Source organism: Anomaloglossus baeobatrachus, chromosome 3 (genome assembly GCF_048569485.1).
Source record: "Anomaloglossus baeobatrachus isolate aAnoBae1 chromosome 3, aAnoBae1.hap1, whole genome shotgun sequence".
In the NCBI taxonomy this organism is placed as follows: Eukaryota; Metazoa; Chordata; class Amphibia; order Anura; family Aromobatidae; genus Anomaloglossus; species Anomaloglossus baeobatrachus.
Window position 1 is genome coordinate 197,502,495 of NC_134355.1, and position 26,519 is coordinate 197,529,013.

General features: G+C 41.5%; 1 protein-coding gene across 1 annotated transcript in view; it reads left to right on the forward strand.

Annotated features, from left to right (window-relative positions):
* Nucleotides 1–6,441: 6,441 nt before the first annotated feature.
* Nucleotides 6,442–26,519, forward strand: part of IPCEF1 (interaction protein for cytohesin exchange factors 1) — a 419,927-nt gene continuing 399,849 nt past the window's right edge. The window contains exon 1 of the mRNA XM_075339684.1: nt 6,442–6,524. The gene's annotated coding sequence lies outside the window, so the exon portion shown is untranslated. The remainder of the gene's footprint in view (nt 6,525–26,519) is intronic.

Here is a 26,519-nt window from a genome sequence, read left to right on the forward strand (position 1 = left end):
GGGAGAGAGACCTCTTCTTGTCAGATCACCTATCATCAATGGACCATGTCCTCTTCTGGGCACGGTACATTGATGATATTTTATTCATCTGGCAGGACACTGCTGAGTCTTTGCACACCTTTATGGCCCAACTCAACAATAATAAGAATAATATACATTAGACTTACCACTTTTACATGCTTCCTCATCTTATCCCCCTGCAACAATTCGCTCTGTTCCTATTGGTCAATTTTTACGTCTTAGGAGGATTTGTTCCACTAATGATGACTTCGAAAAACAAGCCCTAGACCTAAAGGACAGATTCTATGCACGAGGTTACAGTCGGAGATCCGTTAAATTTGCGTACAATAGGGCTAGACATACATCTAGATCAAGCGCTCTCTATACCTGTAATCAATCCGGATCTTCTTCTCTTAAGGTTAGATTCATCACCCAGTTACAGTCACACTCGGCCAACCTACGACAGTGTCTGGATAGATACTGGCCCATATTATTGGCCGATCCGATTTTTTCTAAATACCTGGGTAATGAACCTAACATTACATATAGAAGGTCTGGTAACCTCAGGGATTTTTTGGTGAGCAGCCACTACACAAACAAAAAAACTACATTTTTGGACCAGAATCCCCGTCCATGGGGCTGTGCTCCGTGTGGAAAATGTGTTGCCTGTCCAAACATACTTACAACATCTACATTCACTGACTCTAGTGGAGATAAGAACTTTAAAATTACACATTCTATCAACTGTAACACTAAATCAGTGATTTATCATGCCACTTGCCCCTGTAATCTCATCTATGTTGGCCTCACCTCCCGACAATTGAAAGTCCGTGTACGTGAACATGTGAACGGGATTTTAGCGGCCAAAGAAATTATTGACTTATCAACACTGAAAACTATACCGAAACATTTCAAACTATATCATAATTGTGATGCTACTAAACTAATTGTCCGTGGCATTGACCATATCATCCCCCATATCAGAGGTGGTGACATTAAAAAACAACTTGCTCGAATTGAAACCAAATGGATTTGGACTCTTAATACTTTACATCCCCTGGGCCTCAATGAAAATCTTAGTTTCGTACCTTTTCTGTGAATCACTTCGGTCATCTGGTTTTAATTGTTTTTATTATTGTTTCTATGTCTTTTACCTGTTTTTATCGGTTTGTGTATTTATTTATCTTTCCTTTTAATCTATTTAGGGCATTTTTCTAGGACGACATACCATCATTTCTGATTTAAAGACTCAGATTGGCTGCATATATATTTCTCTATGGACACTGGACCTGTGAACCATCGGACTCCTTTGGCCACAGTTTTGGCCTTATTCTTTGTACTTTTGTCATTATTTGTTTTTCAATTGAGTTCTGATCATTGTGACTATCAGACTTCTTACGGCCGTATTGTTTTACTTCTCCCCCCCCCCCTTTTTTTTACTCTGGATTGACATAAACCTGTGTTACAATGTTTCTTTTATTCTTGTTGGTGGATTTCTTTGTACATTTTTATCACTTTTTATCACTTTTTATCACTTTTTATTATGTACACAGTATTTATAATTCCCGAAATGAATTCTCTGAATGAATTTTTCCCATGTATACCTCATCCCCTTTTTACATATTTTTACATATACATATAATGTACATTTCACATATTCTTATTCCACTTACCCCTTTATCCACCCAACATCCTCTTTTCTCCTCTCTTTTCTTTCTTCTTTCTTCTCCTTCTGTTACACATTCTCTTTTCACCCACTTCCATAACATTTTTGTATGGTTTCTTGGGATCCCATCGCCATCTGTTAACCCCTCTCCCCCCCCCTTTCCCCCACTCCCTACCCCTCACCTGCCTTGCACCACTCTCCCCACCTGTTTCACCTCCCCTGATGACGATGGTTTCCCAATACATAACAACATTGTTTGACGAGTAATATTTTAATTATCCTATTATACACCACATAATCCACCATATACCACATTGTTTATCATCCACATTATACACTTTTTCATATAAGCATCACATTCACATACATACAGCACAATTCTGAACACCCATCATTGCGGTGCTCGGTTGGACCCTCCCATTTTCCTTTTCACACGTTTTCCCTTCGTGGTTGCGTTGTGATTTGTGAAGTGCGAGTGGTTCTAGCCGGTGCACATCAATTGTGCTTCCTCTTTCCTTTCTTCCTTTTTCTGTTCATCCCCTTTATTGCAACAACAAATACTACATGACATATATCTGTACCACTGTACCATTAACATTTATCATTGATATTCTATGGGCGCCGTCCCCTCTGTACCCGGTACCCCTCCTGATTGATCTTTGTACGGATATCAGAGTGTGGGCGGGACTGAGGTCTCTGGCGCTGACTTCATGTTGTTGACATAATAATATTCTTTGCTACCTGTTCACACATTTGTAACATCAGTCTTCGTTTTCTTTCGGTACCATTTCGGCCCGGGCCCTCCCACTCTCTGCTGCATACGTCATCCTCTTGTGAGGTGACGTTGTTGCATATGATGGGTGGACGGATCCGGCCCTGTTGCGCCGTTTATACATACTTTATATTTAATTTTATTTATTTTTTGTCACCCACTTCACTTATTATAGAGATTTGTCTCCTCCTACTTATTAACATACACGCTTTCTTTTATTCACCTCTGTGGCTGGACACTTCTGTAGCCACCCGCCCCCTCTTCAATGTCACTTCTACCCGTGGTTGGCGCTACAAGGTGGGTGGGGTGGTTGGCGGATGTAGTCACATGTTTTTGGACCTCTGTCTGCGCTACTGCGGTCCTGGCCCTTCCGCCCCCTTCTACACACGTCATCCTCTTTGGAGGTGACGTTGTGACATGTGACGGGTGGGCGTATCCGGCCCGGATGCGCAGTTTATGAGTCAGTTTTTTCACTTTATATACTTGTACCATAACAGGCACTTATCCTCTCCTTTTTTCAAATGCACACGCTCTCTTTTGACAGGGATGACTGGACACGTCCGTAGCTGCCCGCCCCCTCTTCGGCGTCACTTCCGGTTGTGGTTGGCGCCTCGAGGTGGGTGGGTTGGTTGGCGGATGTGGTCATACGCTGTCATAGAGGAGCAACTTCCTTAATCAGCTTCCTGAGTTTTATGCCCTATATAATACCTTGTTCTGCCATGATGACTCCACCCCCTGACGAAGGTGACGCCGAAACGTGCGCGTCGGGGTTTTGGTGTCACATGTGGGCCAGGACTCCCTAGTGATCAGGTAAATTGTCTATCGTTTTTTTATGACTATAACCTTGTTGTAGTGTGGGCTTTGGGATGTGATGCCAGTGCGTTTTTGCTACTTGATGCTTTACTTTTGTACACTGGCATCTCCTCCCCCACACAATACTATATTGAACTACGATCTCTTCCTTTATCCTGCTCACACAAAATTGTATGGTTAACATGGAGCCCCTGCCTTCACATCATGTATCCACTCACATGTGACACTATCTTTTTGTTTGGTTTTCCTGCCTTGTGGCTTAACACTGTATTTTTCTACCTTTGTGTAACTAATAAATGATTTCTTTTTTGACCTTATTTCGGTTTATGTAGAATTAATTTCTACTTTTTGGAGCTATATATATATATATATATATATATATATATATATATATATATGTTTTTCCAACAGTGGTGGGGAGACTGTGAAAGGTTTGAAGGGTGGAGGAGGATCTGGGGTGGAGCTTGGGTGGAGTCTCAAGGGGGCCTGAATATTTTGCCTGTATGGGGCCCTGAAATTCCTAGTGGTGGCCCTGTTGACACAAAATGTAGTCAGATGCTCTCTTCTCCATCTCTAGCTACTTGTATTACATTGTGTCCTTAATAGGCTTCACACTGAGAACATAGACTTGGCCAGTTTTAGAGTCAGATTCTTTGTAATATTGTACCAGAATTTGATCAGCTTAACTCCTCTATGTCTCTTGCTGGCTATATTGCAGTCTAATTTTTTGACAGCCCTTGCACTTAGTGCATAGCCTTTATGAGCGAGCCGTCCCACTACCTAACAGTTTTAACAAAATGTGTTCATGAAGCCCTCCTTTATGTCTAATATAGGGTGCATCAGAGTACCTCTTCCTTCTAATTTTTGGCAGTTCTTGCATTGTCCGCATAGGCTTCGTGAGTTTGAATCCCTCATTCACAAATGAAACAGGATATGTCTGACCATATCACACACCCCGCAAGCACAGATAAGGCAGTAAATGTTACATTTACTGGTGACTACCAGTGGGTATAATTTTATTTACCCCTATACTATTTCATCTTCACTACTGTAGTCATAGGTGATGGAGAAATACAGTGAGCGATAGCATGGTTATTAACGCTATGTTCACACATTGTATTTTTGCTGCGTTTTTCAGCACCGTTTTTAACCACTTCACCCCCTGGCGATTTTTTTTTTTTTTTTTTTTTTTTCAGTTTTTCCTCCCCTTCATCCAAGAGCCATAACGTTTTTATTTTTCCATCAATATAGCCATATGAGGGCTTGTTTTGTTGCAGGACGAGTTGTACGTTTGAATGAAGCCATTAGTTTTACCATATAGTGTAGTGAAAAATGGGATAAAAAATCCAATTTTGATAAAATTGCAAAAAAAGTGCAATTGCATGGTTGTTTTTTATTTTTTTTTATTTACCATACTCACTATATGGTCAAACTGACCAGGCATTATGATTCCCCAGATCAGTACGAGTTCATAGATACCAATGAGGTGTGCTGCCCCCACGTCAGCAGCCGGGCTGCTCGGATCTGGATCCGCGGTGGCTCGAGCGGAGTCCGGACCCGGGGGTCGTGCGACCACTCGAATAAAGGGGGTATTTACAGGGGATGGTGTATTTACAGTTCGTGACACCACCTGTGGTGTGTGGTAAGGTGGAGTACCACCGCTGCAGCTGGGGAGTACCCGGTGGTGATGGAGTGGGCAGCCACGTGTTTGACCCCTCCACGGGTAGGCGGATGCCCCGGGACTCGGTAATGGTGACAGCGATGTGCCATTGGAGGTAAGGGTTACTTGCGTACTCACTCAGTCCAATAAAGCTGACACCAACAACTTAGTAAACCAAAGTTCTGAACACCGCTGCCGCTGAGGGGAAGAACATTTGGGTCCCGTTTCTGCTGGTGTTGCCTGATGATCTGTGACCTTTCCCTTGGCACCTTGTTCTCTTCTTAGTTGGCCCCTATAGCTTGAAACTAATCAGGACCCGCTGCCCAGTGTGGCTAACTGAGGGAGCTTGCGCTCAGGGTTCACGCTTGGGATTTCCTGGACTGTATGTGTGGAAAGTCCTATCCCACTCGTTGCACTAGTACCCCGATTTTGGAGCAGGTGGAGAGTGGATCTTGAAGGCTCCGTTCTCGTCGGGTAAACTGTCAGGTTGCCTGAAGCTACTCCCTGACCTAGGGTCCACGTACCCCGTCCTTCCCTGGTCCCAGCCCGGTGATGGTACAAGGCCACCGGCTGTCCTCCATGAAAATACTGTGCCCATTGTCACGATCCCCTGTGACCGGGGGTCCAGCTCCTACCAGACCCAGACCAACGTCTGCTACCTAGTACTTCCAAGGAGCCCAGCTCCTGACCTCCTCTCTCCTTCACTTCCAACACTACACTCCCCTTCTCCTGATACTCCTGACCTCCCCTTAACCAACCCCCCAAGTGGGTGACCCTATTTCACTCAGGCCGTCCACTGGTGTGTCTGGTGGGTGTGGTGCAGAGTGCTCCTAGGATTTTGATTAGCTGGTTTTGGCAACACCATTGGTTAGGGACCCGTAACCAAGGAGGAGATGGATATTGCACAGAAGGGCAGATTGCACAATACCCTGTGACGACCTGATAGGCTAGGGCGTCACACATGTATAGTTTTACTTTTATCTAAGTGGTGAAAAAATATTCAGACGTTTGTCCAAAAATAAAATTGCGCTTTTGGCACCATTTTCAGAGATCTGTAGAGTTCTCAATTTTAAGGATCTGGGCCTGTGGGAGGTCTTATTTTCTGTGTCTTGGCGTTTTTAATGATAACATTTTTGCATAGATACGAAGTTTTCATCGCCTGTGACCTTGATGTCAGAGATGTGTCCAGGGATCTTCCACGTGCTATTCCCATTCCATTTCGATTTCAGTGAATTTCAGGTACCCCAGACCTCCCCAGGGGTCTGACGTGAAAATGCTCGAGTTTCCCACTGACTTCATTATGCTTGTTACTCAAGATGAGCACTCGAGAATTACAAATTGCTTGACACGCGTAACGAGCACTTGAGCATTTTAGTGCTCGCCCATCACTATTTGTGTCAATTACTCTCTCATATTAGGCAACATATAGGTTCAGAAACTGTGACAATGATTTCTAGAAAGTGACGTATTGGATAAATCTACATAGCATGCACATGCTGCTTTCCTCTTAAGCAATCTTCAGAATGTAACCAGCTTGTGAAAAGGCTTCCTGTCACTGAGATGTGTGCAGTGGATTGTACAACTTGATCCTTGCTGCTGCGCACCACTTCTGGGTATGTAATTTATTCTTTGTTTTGTGACTTATGCTCTTTTAAGCGTTAACATGATAGTTAAATTACAGGTTTTGTTATTTGTCTTCTTTCTCTAAATCATTTTAAATTGGCCGTTGTCTGCTGCACACACATTTGCTGAAGAGGAGGAACATTTATTATTTTGTTGAAAAATTGGAAATTTCCATTCTGCTACAATGTCAAACTACAGATTCATTCCCATATGTTATCTTAACGTTTGTTTGTTCAGTTAAAAGCAAATTTGTCCAATAGAAATGCTGCTAACCAAAACATGGGTCTAAAGGCTAGAAAACATAAATGGCTACTTTTATAGTGTAAAATATGAGGTATACGTACATTTACTGTATTCCAACAAAATTACTGTACTCCAACTAATTTAAAGGGGACATGTCACCAGATTTTCCTTATAAAAACGAATCCACTACCTTTAAGCCATCTTTACTAGCAGTCCACAACCTGTTCATAAGTGCCCAGCTCCCTCGCATATCAAAGAAAATACTTTTTAATAGGTTTTACCTTGCCATATGCTAGTAGGCCAATGGTGTCCCTATTTTGTGCCTGGTGCCCTTTCTATTCCCTCAATTACCGACTGTTCTGCCTTGATTAATATGGCTGACGTCTTATATGTTATCCACGGAGTCTGTTGTGCCGGCACAGCTCCTGTTCTCTACTATGCAGGCACGAGTGTTGAGCAGATTATGACTGGTATGGAGGTTGTTCCACACAATAACTTATACTCTACTATATCCATCAGTCACATAGCCAATGAATAAAACAAAGAGGTTCATGAGTCTTCCTAAACAGGGGACTCCAGAGCCCAGTTCTCAAAGAGCACTGATCACCAGTCTGTGACACTTTTATTTAATAACAGAGTGGGCAGCTCCAAATTGGACATTTTTCTAAGTATGACCTAATAATACAAGTGCTTAGAAATAACCCTAATGCCCCCTCCTTAGCAAAATTTGGCCCTGATCTTCTGGGTTATGGGATTCTACAGAATGGAAACCCATAACTCTGTGGCCTCTCTCACAGTGAAAGAGCGAGATCTCGCGAGACCTTGTTCTTTGTACTAACCTAACACTGCCACATACTTTATTAAGCTATTACCCAATGGTAAGCACTCTAATAATGTTCCCATTCAGTTACAGCCTAGTAATGAACACAGCATCAATAAGTTACTGCAAAGAACAAGGTTTCACAAGATCTCGCTCTTGAACTGTTAGAGGAGCCACAGATTTGTGTGTTCCCGCTATGCATGCCAGTATCTCACAACCTGGAAGTTCAGATCTGATTTTTAGTAAACAGGGGGTCATTAGGGCACCTTCTAAGCTTTTTTTTGTTAATGAGATTATACCAAATTTGTTCAAAGATAAAGTAGTTGTACCAAGATAGCCAAGTGCAGCATTCAGGTGGTCTTCAGCCACTACCATTTAGAATGAATGGAGCCATGGTGCACATAATTTACTACTGCACTATTCACATGGGGCTCTTAAGAATTGTGGTTCTGGGGATTGGTGGGTATCCCAACGGTCAGCTTCACAGAGAGCCAATGGTCAATCACCTTCATTATGTATAGGGGATAACGTACTTAATACAATTTCTTTAGTAGATGATAGTTAGAAAATCATCAATCTGGGGCTGGCCTTTCCTTAAATAAAAAGTACAGCTCTGAACTAGTGGAAGGTACTCTTTAAGATTGGAGGGTTTTCCATTTGTTTGATCCCCATAAGTTATAAAAAAATTAGCAGGGACCGGTTTTCTGCGAGTCCACCCAGTTCTAGTAAGGATGGTTATTATGGCCAACAGTTCAATTTAAGTTTTATCAGACCACAGGAGATGTCTCCAGAAATTAAGGTCTGTGTTCCTGAGTACATTTGCAAACAATAATCCTTTTTTTTTTTGTTTCTTTTGGAGTAATGGCTTCTTCCTGGCAAAGTGGCCTTTCAGCCCATATTGATACAGTACTTGTTTTACTGTGGATAATGACACAATCTTACCAGCTTCCTCCAGCATCTTCACAAGGTCTCTTGCTTTAGCTGTTGGGTAGATATGCACATGTCTGACCAAAGCATGTTCATCTCTAGTACACAGAACCCATCTCCTTCCTGAGCGGTATGATGGCTGGACATTCCCATCTTGTATGTGCTTGCGTAGTATTGTTTGTACAGATGAACGAGGCACCTTCAGGTATCTGGAAATTGCACCCAAGGATGAACCAGACTTGTGCAAGTCCACAATTCTCTTCCTGAGATCTTGGCTGATTTCTTTTGACTTTCCCATGATGCTACACAAAGAAGCAGTGTGTTTCACGTGTGCATTAAAATACATCCACAGGTGTTTCTCTAATTAACTCAGATGTTACTAGTAAACATATCAGAAGCCTCCAAAGACATGACATCATTATATGGGTTGTCCCATATTGTATAAAGGCATAGTACACTTAGTGTATATAAAGTTTTAACTTTGCAGAAAGTAATAAAAATGCCTTAAAATATTCTCTCTCCCATGATTCTTGCATTTGGCAAATATAAATAATTTTGGTTCCTAATTGACCTAAAATGGGAAAGCTTTATTCTGATTTCATGTCAGGTAGTGAGAAAAACATTCACATGTGTCTTTTTAAATAGTGTATGGAAACATCTGATTTCAACTGTATATTTCTTATGCAAAGTATAGGTGCTAATAAATTAGAAAATTAAAACCTACATTGAGGATAGGTGATACATTGTTATCGTTAGCCAACCCCTTTAAGCCTTTTCTGTCAATTCTTTCAACCAGCTGCCTTTAGTTATATTAAGAAAGAGGAAGTAGCACCCAATTACAGGCGAGCATGTAACATGCCATTGTAATTATCCTATATATATTGATGTAAAAATGTTCTAAAAAACATTTTTAGTGTATAGAAATCGTGGCATCATCCAAGAAAATGCCTATACTATATCATAAACATTATTATTATAGAACTTTGCATACAATAATTTATCTACTGTGCAACCCACTGAAAGCTAAATGTAGCCTGTGACTACATATTTCAATACGATGACACTCATACACCCACAAAATGCCTTTTACTAGAACTGTGTGCAGTGTACAGAGCTGCATTGTGGATATACTGATTTTATTCATTGTAGTGCTTGCAAGTACATTCTGTAAAAGTGTATGTATCACCTATCACCCATTTAAAACAAGATGCTTAACTATCCTCTTTGCAATAATCATTTTTTTCCAGGTATATAATTATACGCCGCCATTTTACCTATACTACTACTTTAATATGTAAATTGTGCTTCAAAAATACGCTTTACAGTAGCTACATGGACATAGGAAACTTTAACTTCTGTGGGAATTTTTGCATGCAGAAGGTTAGCTGTGGTGTTTACCCATACTGACAATGCAGAATCCTATGTTATGTCACTGACAGGCATAATACATTACAATAAACTTAGTACCAAGAAATAAGATTGTATAGTCCGAAACGCCAGGAGTAGGAGAAAAATAATAATGCTCTATTCTATGTATATAAAGTTAAACAAATTCAAACAATACATCCTGGGCAAACCCCCCCCCCCCAAAAAAAAAATAACAATACTCACTCGTTTTGAACCACTGTGTCTGAACAGTTCTTAGTCACTGCATACTTTGTCCAGGATGCCCTGTTTTTAATCATTTGGATATTTTCAACTTTATGTGCATTAAATAAAGCATTATTGTTTTTATCATACCCCTTCTGCAGTTTGGTTGCCTATCCTGCATGTTTCTTGGGAAGTCAGTTTGGGCTTTTCTGATTCCAATCTTTGTTGACATATCAGTCCATTTTGGAAGTGCGTACGAGATGAGCTAAGCACACATACCATATTATTTTGTGATAATATAGTGTAATTTAAAAGTTTTTCAGTGTTTATATGTGCAGCATATTTAAGCCCCCTATTGAGACTTATAAATATAAGAAAAAAAAAGATTTTAATTTTTTTTGTCCCTTTTTTCTTATAATTTACCTAACACAATAGAGTTAACATGTAACTTAAATCAAATCAAGAACGCTGTAAAATACCCCCAACAAACAAAAAAAAAACCATTGACAAGATTTCGGTTTCTTTTTTCAGCTTTTCCCACCTCCCAAGAAAAGAATGAATAAATGCTGTTTAATACATTGTATGTAACGCAAAATCATGTCATTAGAAACACAGATAATTCCACACAAAACAGGTTCTCATAAGGCCGTATTGAAAAAATCATAAATAAAAATGTTGCTGTGCCAACGGGGTTAAAGGGAACCTATCAGGTGCAATATGCACCCAGGACCATGAGCAGTTCTGGGTGCATATTGCTAATCCCTCCCTAACCATCCCTGTATACACTAGCATAGATAAAGAGATCTTTAGAAAAAGTATTTCTAAAAATCTTTTATCGTATGCTAATGAGGCCAGGGACTAGTCCCAAGGGCGTTGCTTCCCTTGCAAGTCGGCCCAAATAGCATGTTAGTATGCTCCTGTGGGTGTGCTAACATGCTAATGAATACGCAGCGTCACAGGATGATTTCACTCGCCTATCCACTGCCACACCCACAGGGGCGTACTAACATGCTAATGGAGTCGACTAGCCAGGGAACTAACGCCCAGGAGACTAGTCCCCTCGCTCATTAGCATACGATAAAAGATCTTTAGAAATACTTTTTCTAAAGATCTCTTTATCTATGCTACTATATACAGGTACAGTTAGGGAGGGATTAGCAGTATGCATCAAGAACTGCTTGTGGTCCTGGGTGCATATTGGACCTGACAGGTTCCCTTTAAGTCAAAAGAAAAATAAGTTTTAGCACAATGTTAGTCTGTTGGAAAAAGTTTGACTGTTCTCAATAAGACAAAATAATAATCTTTTGGATCTCTCTATCTATCTATCTATCTATCTATCTATCTATCTATCTATCATATCTGAGCCTGGAGAGTAAATCCTTAATTAGTTTAAATAAATGGTGTGAAAGATGTATTGTCCCAAAATTTATGTAAGATCAGTGACCTGATGTCCCCATTGTCTCTAGAGCAGATTCCTCAGATATTGTAGTACGACATTAATACTTCTTGTGACAGATTTAGTTCTGTGTGGAGTGCATATAACATAAATTTGTATTCCCAGACTGTTCAATCGCTTTATGATTTGAAGATGTCTTTAAAATAACCACCTTCATATGGTTTATGTTGTGTCGTGGAGAACAAAATGTTTAGTTACCTGTATATGGGTCCTTTGTTTGTAAGTGTGCGGCCATGAGACCTTACCCTTACTTTCAATTTCTGTCCTGTTTCTCCAATATAGAGACCCTGAGTGGGATATAATTAAGAACACCACATTGAAAGAACATGTAACTATCCCAGAAATCTCATAGTCTTGCTGCGTGTTGGGGATCTGTATCTTGTTCCTGATCTTTACATGAGTACAGATTTTGCAGCTCCTCACATTACAAGGACAGGCTCCTTTTGTTATTGCAGAGGGCTTTGAACTGCTTATAATTAGTGATGAGTGAGCACTATTATGCTCGGGTGCTCTGTACACATAATCAGCAGATTGATACTCAGACAGGCTCAAATTGTGTACCGAGTATAATGGAAGTCTTTGGGGAACTCAAAATTTTTCCAGAAGATATTGCTGAAAAATGCTCGAGTTCCCCAATGACTTCCATTATACTTGGTACACGAGTCGAGCCTGTCCGATCATCAAACTGCTGATTACGAGTACCGCGCACCCGAGCATGGTAGTGCTAACTCATCACTAATTATGGTATTTCTTTAATTTGGAGCTTGTCTGTATCATATCATGGGAGGGTATCTGAATATTATTTTTAGCGTGTTTTCCTTCTGTACGATATGGTGAAGTTTTGTAGCATTTTTTTCTCAGTACCGCAAAGGGTTAAGTTAATGTTTTAACCCATGAGTGCTTCAAATATAATGAAATAATAAGAAATTACATTTCAAAAGTACTTGACAAATTTGGAAGTAATATTACATTAGACAATCAATGTGGCAGATCTGGTTGTATTTAAGTTTTATTTCCATCTGATAAAGTGATAGCATAATGCAACGCTCGATATATCAATGTAGCGGCACCATTGCTTCACTGACCTTACTGAGGAAAGGATTGCCCCCTGTGGGATGATGTGAGACTTTTACTTCCCCACCTTTATAAGTTTAGCTCTCCTTGGATCACTGAAATGGTCCTTCTATTAATATTACCTAGATATATTAAACTAGCTAAGTGAAATATGCTCTGTTACCTTATCTTAGCCACCAGACTGATTATTCTTAGGTTATGAAAGCCTGAACTCCATCAGCATGACTACAATGTACTGAGGAACATAAATGGATTAACTGAATTAAGATTATGAATTATTCCAATTGTATTGCCCAGTGATCTTTTGGATGGACTTTCACTTGTTAACTCAGGTCTATGCTTGGCTGTCCTCTGGGATCCTTCCCATGGGTTTTACCTAGAGTGATTTATTTTCTCTCATAGAGTCCACTTTGGATTACCTTAAACCTTTTGTGTGCTTCAGTTTGGCAATGAGACCCTCCTTCTTTGATGACTTTAAGAAACCTTTGATTCTTTGATACTTGAGATCCTCCCCTATTTCCACTTGTATCTGTCTTATCTAGTATTATATATGCGTGATGCTGGTTTTATTTAGACACTGTAGGCTGTATTAATTGAAAAGCATGCTTAGCATTGATTGATTTGTACCATTTCATGTAGCATATTTGGTCAGTTGTTCACCATAGTCTTTACTTGCAAAATGTCATTGAATGTGTTGAATAATCTTTAATTTTTTTATTTGACTAGAAGTAAAACAAATATTGAAAGTGATATAAGAAGAATAATTAAAAGAAAAGAAAAAGTGGAAAAAAGAGAGAATTGTAGAAATTTGATAAGAAGGTCCAGAGAAGTAAAAAAATAATTTAGAAAGTGAGTATAGAGGCGATAGGATATAGGAAAGGATTATGGGGTGAGGTGCTCAAGGGGAAAGCATGTAATAGTTTTCTGTCTAAAAGTGTTTACTTAGCTATTCATCTAGAGAAGAGGGGGCCGACTTTCAAGGAATCCAACATCAGCTAAATAACACAAACTGCCTTGGTCTCCTGACATAGATGCAGGGGCAGATATATAATTGGTGCCACCTATAGAGACACACAGGGGCCCAAGAGGTAAGGGGGCAGACTTCAAGATCCAGCGCAACAAGGAATGCATTATGATGAACTATTGGACTGCGAAAGACTGATACTGTTCTTGCACAAGGACCCTATTCTGTCTGTGACCACTACTGCTTAGATGTCTCCATTCAAAAAAATACAATCTTTCTCTACAACGCACTCTCTAATAAATGTAGATTTAGTTGCTTTCCAGAGTCTCAGGATGTCTGTTCTGAGTTGTGATACTGTTGACTAAGCGTTATGTGCTGAAAGGGCATTTAAATCATAAGGTCAGTATTTGGAGTTCTTCTCTTGTGATCTTTTTTCCACACTTGTTGACCCTTTACATTAAAGAGAACAAACATGAAGAACTGCCTTTTTGTTTACTGGCTTTACAGTAGAAATTCAAATGGTTTAGTTGAGGATGGAAGTGGTTAAAAAAAAGGGAAGAAGGGAGTAAAAAGAGAAGAAAGGGAATAACCCAATAAATGTAAAATAGCAGAAAGTGGAAGAAAAGATTCAACACTAGTGTAACAGATGACAGCTGCAGACAGGCTGGGCTGAACGCCAAAGCTCTCAGCTGAGCTCTGGAGTTCAGCCCGGCCTATCCGCAGCTGTACATGAACTGAACCACAATCCCTGGGGAATCAGTCGGCACTTGCGGTTCAGTCCTGCAAAACCTCAGTTCAGTCCAGGCTGCATTCCGGAGCTCAGGTGAGAGCTCCAGAGTTCAATGCAGGTAACCGCAGCCAGGCCTGGTATTACTGTAGGTTCCTCCGGTAGCCAGTCCAGCACTGGGCTTGAGGCTCAGTCCCTTGGTTGAAAAGCATCCAGATATTCCAGGAAAGTCTGTAAAATAGTGCACTTATTTGCCCTGTCCGTAGAATAAAATTTAAAGCTTCCTTGATTTTTTTGAAGGTGTAGAAACTTGTACAGATTATGTTGTCTGTAAATATCATTTCAAAGTTCACAGTAAATGTAGCCAATAATTGGTTTTCCAATGTGTCCATAAAAAAAAAATATGGTGTGTCTGTGCTTGTCTGAAAGCTGTCCAGAAAAAATAAGTAATTACAGTAAGTTTGCAACCCTGCTCAGTGCACCTCTCCAGATATCTTACTCCAGTCTTTAATTAGAGTCAGAACTGTTTTGAAACAAAGGTAGGGCCCTGGACAAAAGTTTATAGTGGGGCTCCAAATTCTAACATATTGCACCACCTCACACAAACTTTTAGGTTGCATTTAAATGAGCTGAGTTCAAGTCGCTAAATGAGCGTGATTGATAATTTTCAAATAGTTCTGCACTTGTTTACCGACCTCTTTACACAGGCTGACAAAGAATGATGGGTACAGAACGATCACTAGTAGATCAACCTACCCCCATACATACAAGTGCATCCCAATAAATTAGAATATCCTCAAAAAGTTAATTTATTTCAGTAATTCAATACAAAAAGGGAAACGCATATATTATATAGAGTCATTACAAACAGAGGGATCTATTTCAAGTGTTTATTTCTGTTAATGTTGATGATTATGGCTTACAGCCAATGAAAACCCAAAAGTCATTATCTAAGAAAATTAAAATATTATATAAGACCAACTGAAAAAATGATTTTAAGCTCAGAAATGTTGACCTACTGATAAGTATGTACAGTAAATGGACTCAATACTTGGTCGGGGCTCCTTTCTGTGGCGTGGCATGGAGGCGATCAGCCTGTGGCACTGCTGAGGTGTTATGGAACCCCAGGTTGCTTTGATAGCAGCTTTCAGCTTGTCTGCATTGTTGGGTCTGGTGTCTCTCACCTTCCTTTTGACAATACCCAAAGATTCTCTATGTGGTTTAGGTCAGGCGAGTTTGCTGGTCAATCAAGCACAGTGATACTGTGGTTATTAAACCAGGCATTGGTACTTTTGAAAGTATGAACAGGTGCCAAATCCTGCTGGAAAATGAAATTTCTATCTCCAAAAAGCTTGTTGGCAGAGGGAAGCATGAAGTGCTCTAAAATTTCCTGGTAGACGGCTGCGTCAACTTTGGTCTTGATAAAACACAGTGGACCTACACCAGCAGATGACATGGCTCCCCAAAGCATCACTGATTGTGGAAACCTCACACTAGACCTCAAGCAGCTTTTATTGTGTGCCTCTCCACTCTTTCTCCAGACTCTGGGACTTGGATTTCAAATGAAATGAAAAATTTACTTTCATCTGAAAACAACACCTTGGACCACTGAACCACTGAACAACAGTCCAGTTCTTTTTTTCCTTGGCCCAAGTAAGATGCTTCTGGCATTGTCTATTGGTCATGAGTGGCTTGACACAAGGAATGCGACGATTGTAGCCCATGTCCTGGATAAGTCTTTGTGTCGTGGCTCTTGAAGCACTGACTTCAGCAGCAGTCCACTCCTTGTGAATCTCCCCCAAATTTTTGAATTACTTTTTTTTAACAATCCTATCAAGGCTTATCCCGGTTGCTTGTGCAACTTTCCATTAATATGCTTGGTTACAGCACTCTGTGAACAACCAGCTTCTTTAGCAATGACCTTTTGTGGCTTACCCTCCTTGTGGAGTGTGTTAATGACTGCTTTCTGTACATCTGTCAAGTCAGCAGTCTTACCCATGATTGTGTAGCATACTGGACCAGAATAAGGGACCATTTTAAATTCTTAGGAAGCCTTTGCAGGTGTTTTGTGGTAATTATTATAATTTTCCAAGATAATGACTTTTTGGGTTTTTATTGGCTGTAAGCCATAATCATCAACATTAACAGAAATAAACACTTGAAATAGATCACTCTGTTTGAAATGACTCTATATAACATATGCATTTCTCTTTTTGTGTTGAATTACTGAAATAAATTAACTTTTTGAGGATATTCTAATTTATTGAGATGCACTAGTATCATCAACAACAACATATAGTTGAAGTCAGAAGTTTACATACACTACCTAAAAACACACATCTGCATGTTTTTCTCACTATCTGACATGAAATCAGAATAAACCTTTCCACTTTTAGGTCAATTAGGAACCAAAATTATTTATATTTGCCAAATTCCAGGATAATGAAGGATGATGTTTTAAGGCAGTTTTATTACTTTCTGCAAAGTCAAAAGTTTACATACATTTCATTAGTATTTGGTACTATTGCCATTAAATTGTATGACTTGGGTCAAACATTTTGGATCTCCTTCAACAAGCTTCTCACAATAGTTCGTAGGAATTTGGGCCCATTCTTCCTAACAGAACTGGTGTAACTGAGCCATGTTTGTAGGTCACCTTACTCGTACCTGCCTTTTCAGCTTTGCCCATAAATTTTCAATAGGATTGAGATCAGGGCTTTGTGATGGCCACTCCAAAACATTGACTTTGTTACCCTTAAGACACTTTTTAACCAGATTGGCAGTATGCTTGTCCATTTGGAAGACCCATTTCCGCCCACGCTTTAAGTTTGTGGCTGATGTCTTGAGATGTTGCTTCAGTATTGCCACAAAATCTTCTTTCTTCATGATGATATCTATTTTGTGAAGTGCACTAGTCCTTCCTGCAGCAAAACAACCCCATAACATGATGTTGCCAAAATCATGTTTCAGAGTTAGGACGGTGTTCTTAGGCTTCCAATCTTCTCCCTTTTCTCTCCAAACATAATGATGGTTGTTATGGCTAAACAGCTCAATTTTAGTTTTGTCAGACCACAGGATATGTCTCCAAAAATTAAGGTCTTTGTTCCTGTGTGCAGTTGCAAACATTAATCTTGCTTTTTTATGTTTATTTCGGAGTAATGGCTTCTTCCAGCAGAGTAGCCTTTCAGCCCATGTTGATACAGTACTCGTTTCACTGTGGATAATGACACAATTTACCAACTTCCGCCAGCATCTTCACAAGGTATTTTGCTTTTGTGTTTGGGTTGATATGCACATGTCTGACCAAAGCACGTTCATCTCTGGTGCACAGGGCCCGTCTCCTTCCTGAGCGGCATGATGGCTGGACATTCCTATATTGTTTGTACTTGCGTGTAATTGGTTGTACAGATGAATGAAGCACCTTCAGGTATGTGGAAATTACATCCAAGAATAAACCAGATTTGTGCAAGTCCACAATTCTCTTCCTGAGGTCTTGGCTCATTTATTTTGACTTTCCCATGATGCTACACAAAGAAGCATTGTGTTTCAGGTGTGCATTAAAATACATCCACAGGTGTGTCTCTAATTAACTCAAATGTTGCCAATAAACCTATCAGAAGGTTCCAATGATGTCACACCATCATATGGGCTGTCCTATAGTGTTTAAAGGCATTACACTCTTAGTGTATGTAAATTTTTCACTCTGCAGAAAGTAATAAAAATGCCTTAAAACATATTCTCTCTCTCTCTCTCTCTCTCTCTCTCTCACTATTCTGGCATTTGGGAAATATAAATAATTTTGGCAACCCTTATTGACCCAAACGGAAAAGGTTTATTCTGATTTTATGTGAAATAGTGAGAAAAACATGCAGATGTGTCTTTTTAGATAGTCTATGTAAACCTTTGCTTTCAATTGTAACTGCAATCAATTGCTTCCTATAACAATCAACAAGCTTCTTCTGCCTCTCAACTAGAATTTTGGAAAGCACTTCTTTTGAAAACTGTTCCAGGTCTCTCATATTTGAAGTATGCCTTCTCCCAAAAATCAATTTTAAGATCTCTCCACAAGTGTTCAATGGGATTTAAGATTGCTGGTTATTGCAATAACATGTGTTTTGTTATACACATATTTATTTATTTTGTGTGTATTGGAACAACACAAAGAAAGAGGAAAAAAAAAAGCCAAATTGGACATAATCTCACACAAATCTCCAAAAAATGGGCTGGACAAAATTGTTGGCACCCTCAACTTAAAGGCAGTCTCTCAGCAGAATTTTGCAATGTAAGCTGAAGACAGCATGCTGCAAGGGTTAAAAAAAAGAAAAAAAACAACAGTGTTTTTCTTATCAGTGTGTGAGCTATTGTTTACATAAACTAAAGGGTTCATTATCCTGTGATTAGCATTAGAGGATTAGGAAGTCAATTGCCATATTCCGCATGTCCCTTGCTGTAATTGACACTCACAGTCAATGCACAATTTCTATTGAGAGGCGGGACAGCTCCTAGCTCAGCTAAACTCAATTATTTGACAATGTCAGAATGGCTGCACCAAGTAATCTAAGTTAAACATGGTTAGTTTCATAATCTCTTTGCCTACAACATGCTGTTTTCAGATGAAGTATCAAAACCCTGCTGACAGATACCCTTTAGCACACCCTTTGGAATAAATAACTGTAATCAATCGCTTCCTATAACCTTCAACAAGCTTCTTACTCATCTCAATTGGAAATTTTAGACCACTTTTCTTTTGCAAACTGCTCATTGTCTCTCCTATTTGAAGAGTGCCTTCTCCCAACAGCAATTTTACAATGTCTCCAATGGGATTTATAATCGGCTCATTGCTGGCCACTTGAGAACTCTCCAGCGCTTTGGTTCCATCAATTTCTGGGTGTTTTTTGAAGTATGTTTGAGGTCATTGTCCTGCTTGAAGACCCATGTACTAGGACACAAACCCAGCTTTGTGACACTGGGCACCACATTGCAAGCAAAAATCCTTTGGTAATCTTCAGATTTCATGATGCCTTTCCCACAGTCAAAAATAGTAATAGCTCCGGCACACTAAAAATGAAAATACAGGAACAAATCGTTTTTGATATTTCAAAATATTTATTAGTGCATGCAAAAAAAGGTTCTAGACCAATCCCACGTTTCGACCATATATTCGGTCTTTCTCAAGGAAAGGTTATCTAGGGGGAACAGTGATAATTGACTGGTTGTCGTCAATTGGGTAATAGAGTGGGTCAATAGAATTGTAGAACCTTATGCACTGTGGAGGCGACTAATGAATATGATGATTCACTTTCGTGGCAAGAATAGTTCTATTAGTGTTGTAATAATACGTGTAGATCTTGGATGCTATATGATCCTAGTGAACTCCGCTCTACGTTGCTGGAGAGGAGTCAAAGAAAGAAGTGCATATCCATATGCCATGCAGATATATGTGATTCTAGATCCACTTTAGAGCTATGGGGTCACAGTAACCACCACTCTATGTAGGTGAGGAAGAATATATACTCTTGTATGTCATACAGATACAAATGATACCTGATCCACTTATGAACTATCTGTCACAGCACTGGATTACTGGATCCATAAAATAACTGCTAGAACTAGGGTTCTCAGTGGAGCTTGTAAGAGTAATCTATCCTGTTACCCATAACCTCTATTTGACTGGCATCCAATTACCAGGTCTAGTCACACCTATCCGACATAGAAAGCAGCCTCGGGGCATGCAATACTCCTTCGAGCAGTTATTTTATGGATCCAGTAATCCAGTGCTGTGACAGATAGTTCATAAGTGGATCAGGTATCATTTGTATCTGTATGACATACAAGAGTATATATTCTTCCTCACCTACATAGAGTGGTGGTTACTGTGACCCCATAGCTCTAAAGTGGATCTAGAATCACATATATCTGCATGGCATATGGATATGCACTTCTTTCTTTGACTCCTCTCCAGCAACGTAGAGCGGAGTTCACTAGGATCATATAGCATCCAAGATCTACACGTATTATTACAACACTAATAGAACTATTCTTGCCACGAAAGTGAATCATCATATTCATTAGTCGCCTCCACAGTGCATAAGGTTCTACAATTCTATTGACCCACTCTATTACCCAATTGACGACAACCAGTCAATTATCACTGTTCCCCCTAGATAACCTTTCCTTGAGAAAGACCGAATATATGGTCGAAACGTGGGATTGGTCTAGAACCTTTTTTTGCATGCACTAATAAATATTTTGAAATATCAAAAACGATTTGTTCCTGTATTTTCATTTTTAGTGTGCCGGAGCTATTACTATTTTTGAGGAACTATTTTTTTTCCGTGCACCTTCTATTTATACCACAGTGAGCCAGGTATAATTACAAAAATTTCCCACAGTCAAGGCACTTAAAACAACCCCAGAACATCTTTGCACCTCCACCATATTTGCTTGTAGGTACTATGTTATTTTCTTTATAGGCCTCATTCCATTTTCAGTAAAAAATAGATTGATGTGCTTTACCAAAAAGCTCTATCTTGGTCTTATCTGTCCACAAGATGCTTTCACAGAAGCATTTTGGCTTACTCACTTAATTTTTGTCAAACTGCAGTCTAGATTTTTTTTTAACATTTAAGTTTTTATTGACTTTTTCAACCATACATGAATGGATACACTGAGAAGAAAACACAAACAAAACCAGGCATAAAATGCCCAAAAATGACAAGGTCATTGAACAATCAAATATAAGTGAAGTTGAGAGAGAGGAGACCAACATCAATGGACTCCCTCACATAGAAGACAGTTAAGCCGGAAAGAGAAGGAAAAGAGGAAAATAGAACACAAGGAAAGAGACAGCATGGTAAACAGCAAGTTTATTTAAGATTGTGACGATATAAGGGAGTGGAGAGAAAGGCCTCCAATGAAACCACTTCGTGGCTACGATATCTATATCTTGCTGAGTATGGGCAATCAAAGATTCCATACGGTGGGTAAACGAAATCTCGGAAAACCACTCCTCCAGTGATGGGGGATCAGGAGACCTCCAATGCCGAGGGATCATCGTCTTTGAAGCTTGTAGTAGATGCTTCAGGAGCGAGGAGGAGGAGATTTTTTTTTGTAGACTGACTTGGGCATGGGCATCATGTATAGCATGATTGCTTCCGGGGATGGGGGGACCAACACACCTGTCACCTCCAGGGCCACCTTAAGTACCTCCTCCCAAAAGGTGCTAAGAGTTGGGCAGGACCACCATATGTGTGACATTGTCCTAACAGCTGCCCCAAAGCGCCAACATCTGTTTAAGACTCCGGGGCACCATTTGTTTAAAGTGTAGGGGACCCTATATCACCTAGAAATAATCTTAAAAACGGTCTCCTGGGATTTAGAGGCGATCATGGATTTATGCGATAGGGAGAAAAATCTGTCCCATTGAGCTTTACTAAATGTTTTGCATAGTTTGATTCATTCATTGAGATCATTATTGGAAAGTAGCTTATAAATAATCAAAGTCACTTGAGAGATGATAGGCTGTGTCAGGCACAGTCTCAAAAGTTGAAGGGGGGTGCGTTAGAGCTCTACGGTTGGGCAGTGAGGAATAGAAGTGTTGAAGCTGGGTATATTCGAAGTCAAAGCACAGGGAAGGGGCATGCTCTCCTATGATAGAACTCAAGGGTAGCAACACCCCAGCCGGGGTAACTTGATGCATACGCAGCGATCGGAGTGTCGATCCACCCAAAAAAACCGAGGAGGTAAAGCCTGGGCGGACATTGGGATTACCAGTGATGGGGAAAATAGAGCCAGCCGGGTCCAGCAACGCTCTCCTCTATGAGGGACTATTAATTGTTTTCAACGTGTGGGCCACTGTATAGGAGATATTGCAAACTTTCAAGCTGGGGATCGGACGTAGCCAAGGGAAAAACCCCACCAGGACAGGGCAGGTATCTGTAGCAATGTGAACCCATAATTTAGACGAGTAATTATGGAGTCAGTCCAACACACATTCATGAGCCGTGGCTATGTAATAGCGACAACAGTTAGGAAAGCCCACACCCCCCACCTCCTTTGGCCGTATAAGTGTCTCCCACCTAAGTCTCGGGTGGTTCACCGACCAAACGAAGCACCTAAATTGGCACTGAAGCCCCACACAGAAGGAAGCAGGTATGTATGTGGTAATTGTGTGTAATCGGAACAACAGTCGTGGGAGAATGGTAATTTTAAGGATGCTGATTCGCCCGTACCAAGAAAAGCCACCTTGCTCCCACACTTTAAAGTTGGCCTCCAGCTTAGCAAGAAAAGGTTGGAAGTTCAGGGAGAATAGTCTAGATGAGTCTGAGCACAAACGGTTACCCAAGTATGTAATGACATTACCCGGGGACTACTTAAATGTGTGTTGAGTGATTAAGCTGTTCGCTAGTGTACAAGGGAGGGAAACATTTAGCGCCTCAGACTTATCCATATTTATCTTAAAATTAGACTATTTACCGAAACTGTCCAGCAGGGTCATCAGGGGGGAGGGACGTGAGTGGGTTGGTTATATAAATCAGAAGGTCAGCCGCATAGTCTGAGCATTTATATTCTCCACCAGCCAATTTAATTCCCTGGCTCTCCGAATTGGCACAGATAGCAGACAAAAAAAAGATGTTCCATAATCAGAGAGGAGAAAATGGGCAGCCTTGGAGGGTATCATTGTGGATAGAGAAAGAGTCTGATATCGAGCCATTTATCTTTAGTCTAGCAGATAGAGATTTGTAGAGTGAAAATATTTTGGATGAGAGAAAGGGCCCAAGGCCAACGTGTGACAGAATTTGTAAAAGGGGGGGCCATGATATTCTGTCAAAAACCTTTTTGGCATCAAGGGACAGGATCATAAGGGAAGTATTATGGACCTTTGCATGGTTAATGATGTCTATGGTTTTGACTGTATTATCCCACACCTCTCTGCCTGGGACGAAGCCCACCTGGTCATTCATGGAAGGAGAGGGTTAAGTCTGTTTGAAATTAACTTGGTGAAAATCTTTTAGGTCGACATTGAGGAGGAAAATTGGGTGATAGCTTTTACAGGAATGAGGATCTTTCCCCGGTTTGGGAATGACTGCAACTTTCGTGTCTCTAGAATGGAGGGGGAATGGAGAGGAATCCGATATGGAGTTAAAGGCCTCCAGGATCAGAGGGGAGAGTAATTCAGAGAATGATTTGTAAAATTTCGTTTTGAAGCCGCCAGGGCCAGGACACTTTTTACCCGGCAAAGCCTTTATCACTCCCATCAATTCCGTGAGGTCGAAGGGAGCATCAAATTCAGATACTGTCTCCGGTTTCAGGGACCCAAAGGGGGAGGCAAAGGGTAGGGCAGTCCCTCGGGGGAGGAAGATTATATAATTTGGACTAGTATGATCTAAAGTTATCCGATATCTCATTAGTAGTATGGACCATGGAAACATTGGGATCTTTATACAAGAGATAAAAGTTTGGGAGCATTGCACATGCAGTGCTCTGGCAAGCATCCGTCCAGGCTTATTCCCAAATTCATAAAAATGGCTGCGACCAATTTGAAGAAGCCATTTATATGAACTATCCAATATTTGTTTCACCTCTAACCTGGCTTTGAGAAGGTCTCTAAGGGTTTCTGTAGACAGAGCTTATTTGTGGGATAATTCCTTTTTAATTCTGGAACCATTTTTAATAAAGATTCCCCTTAGGATGCATTTAAGGGCTTCCAATTTAAAAATTGGAGCAGTTAGGTCGGCAGAGTGGTCAGATAAGAAGTGAATTATGGAAGATTGGATGTTGCACGAGCAACTAGGATCGGACTCGTTGATGCACCAGGATCCAATGTTCTGGCGCGAGGAGGGAATTGTGAGTGTGCAGAAGATCGAGGCATTGTCGGACCATAAAATGTTGCCAATAGAAGTGGAGGACAGCCAGGGAAGGGTGGAATGTTGTACCAAAATGTAGTCTAAACGACTGTAAGGGGTACTTTGCACACTACGACATCGCAGCTGCCATGTCGGTGGGGTCAAATCAAAAGGGACGCTCATCCGGCGTCATTGTCGACATTGGAGAATGTGAATCATTTTTACTCCTATTAACGAGCGCAAAAGTGTTGAAATTGTATGATCGGTGTAGTGTCGGGCATTTCCATAATGTCGCTGCAGCGACAGGTACGATGTTGTTCCTCATTCCTGCGGCAGCACACATTGCTGTATATGAAGCTGCAGGAGCGAGGAACATCACCTTACCTGCGTCCCGGCTGCAATGGGATAGGAAGGAGTAGGGCGGGATGTTTACGTCCCACTCATCTCTGCCTTCTATTGGCCGCCTGCCGTGTGACGTCGCTGTGACGTCGCACGACCCGCCCCCTTAGGAAGGAGGCGGTTCGCCGGCCAGACGTCGCAGGGCAGGTAAGTGCGTGTGAAGTTGCCGTAGCGATGATGTTCGCTACAGCAGCTATCACAAGATATCGCATGTGCAACGGGGGCGGGGATTATCGCGCTCGGCATCGCTACAATCGGCTTGCGATGTTGTAGTGTGCAAAGTACACCTAAGAGTCATGGGGAAGAGTAGAAACTGTAGTCCCTATCAGTGCAGTGTTGGAGCCTCCACAAGTCACATAATTTGAGACGGAGGAGAACTTTTTTGACGTATTTGATGGACTTATAGGACAAGTGTGATTTTCTGTTTACGTTATCTAAGATAGGGTCCAAAGTAAGGTTGGAATCCCCGCACAAAATTGCAGTGCCTTGGACCAAGGGGGAAGTCCCATCCACAAGGTTTGGCTTGGTCTTGATTTGGAGCATAAATGTTAAGGAGCATAAAAACTTTTCCTTCAATGAATAGTGACAGGATGATATATCTAGCATCCCTATCAACCGTGCAATGAATATGTTAATGGAGAAGGGATTTGTGGATAGCAATTGCTATGCCCTTGAACCTAGCAACAGGATTATTGGTGAAATACCAGCTATTGTAATGTTTGTGTTTAAGAATAGGAGTATGATTGTGTTTCAAGTGGGTTTCCTGGAAGCAGATGATATGTACCTTGCGGCGGTGGAAGTGATGAAGAATCTGCACACGTTTTTCAGGAGTATTCAGACCATTCGCATTGAAGGAGGCGAAACTCAATTCCGTCATCTGTGTGCCGCCCCCTCGTCAGCAGCCTGCCGCAGCTGCTCGGATCCGGATCTGCGGTGGCTCGAGGGGGTCTCCGGACCCGGGGGTCCGGGTCGCGCTGTCACTCGAAATTAAAGGGGGGTTATTTACAGGGGATTGTATGGACAGTTCGTGACGCCACCCGTGGTGCGTAGTAAGATGGAGTACCACCGCTGCGATGGGGAGTACCCGGTGGCGATGGTGGGGGCAGCCAGATGTTTAACCCCTCCACGGGTAGGGGGAATGCCCCGGGACTTGGTGATGGTGACGGGAAGTTGCCGTTGGGATGGTCGGGGGGTCGTTTGTGTACTCACTCAGTCCAATAACACTGACACCGACAACCGTGGTAAACCAAAGTTCTGGACACCACTGCAGCTTGGAGGGAGCATGTGTACCGCCCCATGCTCGTCAGCCGAGCCGCTCGGATCTGGACCTTCAGTGGGTGGCTCAAGGGTCTCCGGACCCGGGGGTCCTGCGGTCACTCCAATCAAAAGGGGGTTTGTGGTTTGAGGACATAGGTGTACGGCCGGAGCCATGTTAAGTTCGTGTCGCCACCCACGGGATGTGGTGAAGGTGGACACCACCGCTGCAGTTACGGGGCACCCGGGGGACATGTTTGGTAGCAAGTTGTTAACCCCTCCGTGGGCAGGGATTTTGGCCCCGGAACCCGTTGGGGGGTGTTTGGCGGTGCAGGGAGATGGGCAGCCGGAGAGCACTGATGTACTCACTATTAGTAAACACACGAGTCTCTGGTAAACCAAGGTGATGGTGGTCGGTGCCCGCAGCCAGCTGCAGTCTGGTCCCCCACCCAGCTGGTGGTCTCTGTCTTTCTCCCGCACCTGTTTGTGATGGTGGACTACCTGCGCTTGCAACTTCAGGAGTCCGCTCCTGGCTTGTGGTTGCCTGAGGAGTCCTTTGCCCGCAGATGCTGGCCCGTGGGATCTCTGAGCCGTGGCGGTGGCTTTCTATCCCCCTTGTTGGGCTGTTGCCTTCAGTTGGCACTTTGGGTGGGACAGGACCTCTAGTCCTGGCCGCAATCAGCTAA